Source organism: Garra rufa, chromosome 7 (genome assembly GCF_049309525.1).
Source record: "Garra rufa chromosome 7, GarRuf1.0, whole genome shotgun sequence".
NCBI lineage: Eukaryota > Metazoa > Chordata > Actinopteri > Cypriniformes > Cyprinidae > Garra > Garra rufa.
The window spans coordinates 38,957,573-38,964,874 of NC_133367.1; the positions used below are offsets into that span (position 1 = coordinate 38,957,573).

At 37.4% G+C, this 7,302-nt stretch overlaps 1 pseudogene; it reads left to right on the forward strand.

Annotated features, from left to right (window-relative positions):
- Nucleotides 1–239: 239 nt before the first annotated feature.
- On the forward strand, nucleotides 240–6,181 carry LOC141338157 (NLR family CARD domain-containing protein 3-like; annotated as a pseudogene).
- The last annotated feature ends 1,121 nt before the right edge of the window (nucleotides 6,182–7,302 follow it).

A 7,302-nucleotide genomic window follows, 5' to 3' on the forward strand; every position in this document is an offset into this window, starting at 1 on the left:
TCAGATCAGAGTCTCCAGTTCCCAGTGGTGTGTCTGTGAAGAGTGCCATTTCCATGGAGAAACCCCTGGCATTTAGTAAAGGACCAGTGATCTTTGACCCACTGTTAGTATAAATATTTACTTGCTAACATACTGTAGTGTATCTCAGATAAATAATTATTTAAGAATTTCAATGAAACAACACTAAATACACTTCAAAATTTGCAGTGCAAATGGGTACAACTTGAAAATGCAGCAGGATGGATGTATGTGGGCCAATCAGATCTGTACCATCCTCTACACCCCACTATCAGACTCACATCAGGCAGGACAACACTGTAGCAGTGCTGCAGAGACACTCAATGGAGCCTGGGGACCTGCAAACAGTCAAAGACCAGCACAAAACCAGCATGAAGAACAAGAATGAGAAATTATATGAGGGAAACAAACTCCATGGGAATCAAACCCTTCTGAAAAAGATCTACACGCAGCTTTACATCATAGAGGGCGAGAGTGAAGGAGTGAATAAAGAACATGAGGTTTTACAGATGGAGAAAACAGCCAGAACAAAACAGTCACAAGACACTCCAATTGACTGCAATGACATCTTTAAAGCCTCATCTGAACCAGGATGTGAGGAGAAAGTCCAAATCAAAACTGTTCTTACTAAAGGCATCGCTGGAATTGGAAAAACTGTCTCTGTGCAGAAGTTCATTCTGGATTGGGCGGAGGGAAAAGCCAATCAGGATGTGGATTTCGTGTTTGTGCTTCCATTTCGAGAGCTGAACTTGATTAAAGATCACCAGTACAGTCTTGACAGACTTCTGCTGGACTTTCATCCTGAACTTCAAGTTCTGGATCCAAAGATTTATGAGGAGTGTAAAGTTGTGTTCATCTTTGATGGTCTGGATGAAAGCAGAATCAAACTGTTTTCTGACACACAAAAAGTTTGTGATGTGACTTCATCAGTGGGTGTGTTAATGTCAAACCTCATCAGAGGAGAGCTGCTTCCCTCTGCTCTTATCTGGATCACCTCTAGACCAGCAGCAGCCAATCAGATCCCCTCCAAATACATCAACCGTCTGACAGAAATTCAGGGATTCAATGAGCCTCAGAAGGAGAAATATTTCAAGAAGAGAATAAGTGACCAACATCAAGCCAGCAAAATCATCTCACACATCAAAAAAGCAAGAAGCCTCCACATCATGTGCCACATCCCTGTCTTCTGTTGGATCTCATCCACTGTGATTCAGAAGCTCCTGGAAGAAGATGAAGGTGCAGAAATTCCACAAACTCTGACTGAAATGTATATCCACTTTCTGCTGATTCAGATCAAAATGAGGAACCAAAAGTATGAGGAGAGAGATCCAGAGAAACTCCTGCAGTTCAACAAAGAAGTGATTGTGAAACTTGGTGAGGTGGCTTTCAAACAGCTGATGAAGGGCAATGTGATGTTTTATCAGGAGGACCTGATTGAGAGCGGCTTAGACATCACTGACACAGTGTACTCTGGGATTTGCACTCAGATCTTTAAGGAGGAATCTGTCATTCTTCAAAAGAAAATCTACAGTTTTATTCATCTGAGTGTTCCGGAGTTTCTCGCTGCTTTCCATGTGTTCTACTACCATGTGAATAGAACTATGGAGGAACTGAAGGATTTTGCTTCTGTACAAAATTTGCTTAAAGGTGCTGTAGATAAAGCTCTTGAGAGTGAAAATGGCCACCTTGATCTGTTCCTGCGGTTCCTGCTGGGCATCCCACTGGAGTCCAATCAGAGACTCTTACAGGATCTACTGACACACACAGAGAACAGCTCAGAGAGCATCACGAGAACCATACAGTACATTAAAGAGAAGATCAAAGACGGACATGGACTTTCCACTGAAAGATCCATAAATCTGTTCCTCTGTCTGCTGGAAGTAAAAGATCAGACTCTGTCCAAAGAGATTCAGGAGTTTGTGAAATCAGACAAACACTCAGAGAAGAAACTCTCTCCTGCTCACTGCTCAACAATTGCCTATATTCTTCAAATGTCAGAGGAGGTGCTGGATGAGCTGGACCTTAAAAAATACAACACATCAGATGAGGGTAGAAGGAGACTGATACCAGCTGTGAGCAACTGCAGTAAAGCTCTGTAAGTAAATTTGTTTATATTTGCATACATTATATTGGCAAAAGTATTGGGACACCCCCTTCTACTGAACAGGTTTGACTAATTTAGTAATTTTAATTTCAGCCAGTGTGAAAGAACTTGACAGGTCTGCAGAAAGCAAAGTCCACATATCTGCTAAACACCTCTGGTGTGATATGGACCTTGAGCCAAAAACTCATCACCAAACACCAATGACTTGTACATACACTATATTGACAAAAGTATTGTGACACCCCTTCTTTAGAACAGAAAAAAAGGCACTTCCAAAACTATGACAACAAAGATGGAAACAATTCATGTATTTGTAAATTGTATTTCCATCTTTGTTGCAACCATTTTGGAAGTGTCAAAAATGACTGTACCCATAGTTACAAGTCATTGGTGTTTGGTGATGAGTTTTGGCTCAAAGTCTGCATTTAAAGTCGCTGCAGAGGTGCTCAGCTGGGATTAGGACTTTGTTTTCTACAGACCAGTCAAGTTCTTCCACAATCAATCATTTCTTTTTGAACCTTGCCTTATACACAGAGGCATGGTCATGTTAGAATAGAAAAGGGTCATGTCAAAGCTGTTGCTATCAAATTAGAAAAACATAACCCCCTAAAATATCATTATATGCTTAAACATTAGGATTTGTACCCACATTATTATAAAAAGACTATTTTTTTGCTCACTTTATGTATATATCCCATTCACAAATGACTAAAAGTTTTGTTTTTCTTTCTGTTGAATTGCCAAAATTGTGATGACTGACAGTGATAGCTGTAGCAACAGATAAGACAAATCATGGACATTTCAAATTAAATCTCTGTATGTCTTTCATTGTACATGTAGATTAATAGACTAATTTAAAAAACAACAACATTTGAATGGTATATGCAAAATTTGTCTTACTTATTACTGTAGCATTATTAATAATAATAATTGTATTTTATTTTCAATTACTTAAATTATTTAAATAGTTATATAGAGTGAGGAGTTTATGCTGTGGTACTAAAATGGGTTTGGAAAATTTCATTTCACTCATATTGCACTGACTACTTAAATTTTGCTGTTGTGACCAATTGCGTGAAGCTACAATTGAATCAAGATTTATAGAGAGATAAATTTAATATAAGTGCATTTTAGAAAAATTATTGCCTAATGACAAGCATCACCCCCCATCCCTAACTGTAGAGACACTGTATGAGAATACAGTAACCTTTACTGACTATTTTTAGCTTACAAAAATTGATTAAAATTTTGTTTTACTCTCTTTCAGTCTTGCTGGCTGTAATCTTATTGCTGAGCATTGTAATTGTATCATCAGCTTTACAATACTCAAATTGTAGAGAGCTGGATCTAAGTAACAATGACCTGCATGATTCAAGAGTAAAGCTGCTCTCTGATGAACTGAAGAGTCCAAACTGTCAGCTGGAGATACTGAGGTGTGTAAGAACATCAGTGATTTTTAAAAACTGAAAAAATACTTGATGTTTATAATAGTTCTAATGAATAAATGGTAATCAGTTCAATAATGTTTTATCTAATTATTTTTTCTTTCAAAATTTCACATTTCCACCTCATTTATGATTTATACTTTTGCAGGTTGTCTGGCTGTATGGTAACAGAGAAAGGCTGTGGATATTTGTCTTCAGCTCTGAGTTCAAACCCCTCACACCTGAGAGAGCTGGATCTGAGCTACAATCACCCAGGACAATCAGGGGTCCAGCTGCTCAAAGACAAACTAAAGGATCCAAACTATAAACTGAATAAACTCAAGTATGTGATACAATTATGACTCATAAATATGTCTCTATTTGGGATTGGAGTCACCTAATGCCGAGTTCAGACTGCACGATTTTCAAAGCAATCGCGTCACAGATCTTTTCACACTGCATGACTATCTTGGGTAGCATTCCGTCACTGCTGTGTTCACACAGCACGATTGATTGGCGACAGGGGGTTTCACACTGCATGACTTTACAATAGGAAGAATCGCCGACAACTTTGTCCCGGTCCGCAAACTACGTCTCACAACCAAACACACGCGAGAAGTGACATGGAAACAACGCGAGGTCAGGCATGCAAGTTCTCATAATTTAGACCTTTTTTGAACATTACAGTGAGACATTTGCAATAGTGAAAGCAAAAGGAGGCAATCTGTAAACACTACAATTGCCCATGTTTCATTCATGTTTGGGTGGGTGTTAATAAGCGTTAAAACACAAATTACTTTCCAAAAAATGTTGTTGTACTTGACTTTCCCCCCACCTTGTTACACTTACGGTTAAAATGAACAGCCTACAAAAATTGCTTATGAATCTCTTGTTGTATTACATTTGTTGTTATACTATATAAGACAGGGCTATCCAATTTGCTTCATTTGAGGGCCGGATTATCAAATAAAAAAATTAACTAATATAACCAACAGTAACCTCAATAAAAAGATTAACATTAGTGCTGCTAATTGATTAAGAAATTAATGAAAAAAAAAAACAATCTGTAATTAATAACAATTAATTGCATGTAATATAACATTTATATTGTCATCATTTCACAGTGAACCTCTAAATTAATTCAGAAACAACATAAGGATAGTACATTTGAATTAATTAGTGTTTAATTAGGGTTGAATCTAAACTGTACAGGGCTGTGCTGCCCTACAAAGCAAAAAGGCAATAACTACGCCGAGTGCAGAACTGAGAAAAATGACTTTAAAGTTATCCTGTCATCCAGCCTGTTATCCAATGTTAAAACCGTCCCGTGAGGATGCCGCGAAATCACACACATTTGAGATAAGATATTTTGTCACATAACAAAGGATGCCTTGAATGTCATGAAAATGATAATAACTAATTTTTGACCAAAAATGCAGTTATTGCCTTTTTGCTTTGTAGGGCAGTGTGGCTCTCTAGAAACTGAGTGTGACACCCCTGATATAGATTAATTGTCACGGTACATGTCGGAGCGAAGACAGAGAGTGCACAACAAAGATGATCATCTTAATTCTTTGAATAAATCCACAAGGAATGATGAAGGAAACCACACATTTAGGGTAACAACATACAATAACTGGCAACTAAATTTCTGACAAAGTGGGGCTTAAGTACATGGGTAAATGAGAAAAACACAGGTGATGGTGGTTAACTAATAATGACTAAACGAGACCAGGAACATAACCAAAAATGGGCACACAAGAACTAAATCTGAACAGAATACAGGAGAACAGCAAACTAAAATAATTAATCTTTATTAAAGCTACAAAAAATCATCAGCGAAGACCAGTGAGTGATTTCTTTTTCCACAAATGGTGGTACTGCTGTATATGTATTTTTACACAATAGTAAAACCATTTATTTGGACATTATTAATCAGTTCACTGAAAATTGTTTGTGTATGCTTGTGTCTCTATTAGTGTGGACCATGGAAGAGATTTCAGGATTACTCCAGGACTGCAAAAATGTAAGCCTTCAGATACACAGACACACATGTGCACCTATTTATTGATGTCATAGATGTTCTGATTTGTTTTTCTGTGTTCAGATGCCTGTGATCTCACACTGGATCCAAACACGGCACATGCTCAACTCACGCTCTGTAAAGACAAAAACAACATCATGTGTGAAAGAACAGCAGCCTCATCCTGATCATCCAGAGAGATTTAAGAGTCTTGAACAGGTTCTGTGTAAAGAGAGTCTGACTGGACGCTGTTACTGGGAGGCTGATTGGAGTGGATGGGGTCATGTAGCAGTGACATATAAGGGAATCAACCGGAAGGGTGGGATTGACTCTCGGTTTGGACTCAATGAAAAGTCGTGGTGTCTGTACTTTTCTGATACGATTTATACTGCTTGGCACAATAATGTGAGCACAAACATTCCTTCCTCTTCATCCCCATCTAATAGAGTAGGAGTCTATCTGGACTGGTCGGCCGGCATTCTGTCCTTCTTCAGCATTTCTAATGCACACACAATCACACACATATACACATTCAACACCACATTCACTGAACGCCTCTATGCTGGATTTAGATTGTATCCTGATTCTTCAGTGTCTCTGTGCCAGATTTAAAGGCTACCTATTATACAAAATTCACTTTTACATGTTGTTTGAACATAAATATGTGTTGGCAGTGTGTGTACACAACTGTTCACAGACATAACTGATTGTATTTGTAACTCCTGTGTTTTTAACATAAACTTGTGTGTATTTGATGGTTTAAGCACAATAAGACATGACAGAGAACTTTGTTTAGTACTCACTTGCCATGTGACAGCCACTTTTTGTGTATGTGATTTGGATGTGTGTGCTCAGAAAACCCTATATCAAAAGTTTAAACTAATATAGTTTAAAACAAGATTTCAGCATGGTAGACATGATAATCAATATGCAACAGATGTTTTTTTAATCAGAGTATCTGAGTTAAGAGCGGTGATGGCGGAGCTTTATTCTGGAAAAGGGGGCGGGGAGCAGCCGCTCATTAGCATTTTAAGAGAAATGCACAAAAACAGCGTGCTTCTGCTTCCACTCAAAATAGGCATTTTCAAAATGTATGGTTCATTCATTGTATGGTTATCATGACATTTCTTTCTTGAAATTGTAACTTCAATAGATAGTTGAAATTGCAATAAATAGCTGTTTAAGAAATAAAGTTTCAGTTTCATCACAACTTAATTATATATGTGTTTTTTTGATTCCCTGCTGATTTTTATGGAATCCCGTTTCCGCCACTGAATAAAAAAATAAATAAAATATTGCAAAAAATTTTCTCAGAATTGTGAGTTATAAAGTCGCAATTGCGAGTTATAAAGTCAGAATTGCGAGATATAAAGTCAGAATTGCGAGATATAAAGTCGCAATTGCGAGTTATAAAGTCGCAATTGCGAGTTATAAAGTCAGAATTGTGAGTTATAAAGTCAGAATTGCGAGTTATAAAGTCAGAATTGCGAGATATAAAGTCGCAATTGTGAGATATAAAGTCAGAATTGCGAGATATAAAGTCACAATTGCGAGTTATAAAGTCAGAATTGCGAGTTATAAAGTCAGAATTACGAGTTATAAAGTCAGAATTACGAGTTATAAAGTCAGAATTACGAGTTATAAAGTCAGAATTACGAGTTATAAAGTCGCAATTGCGAGTTATAAAGTCAGAATTACGAGTTATAAAGTCAGAATTGCGAGTTATAAAGTCA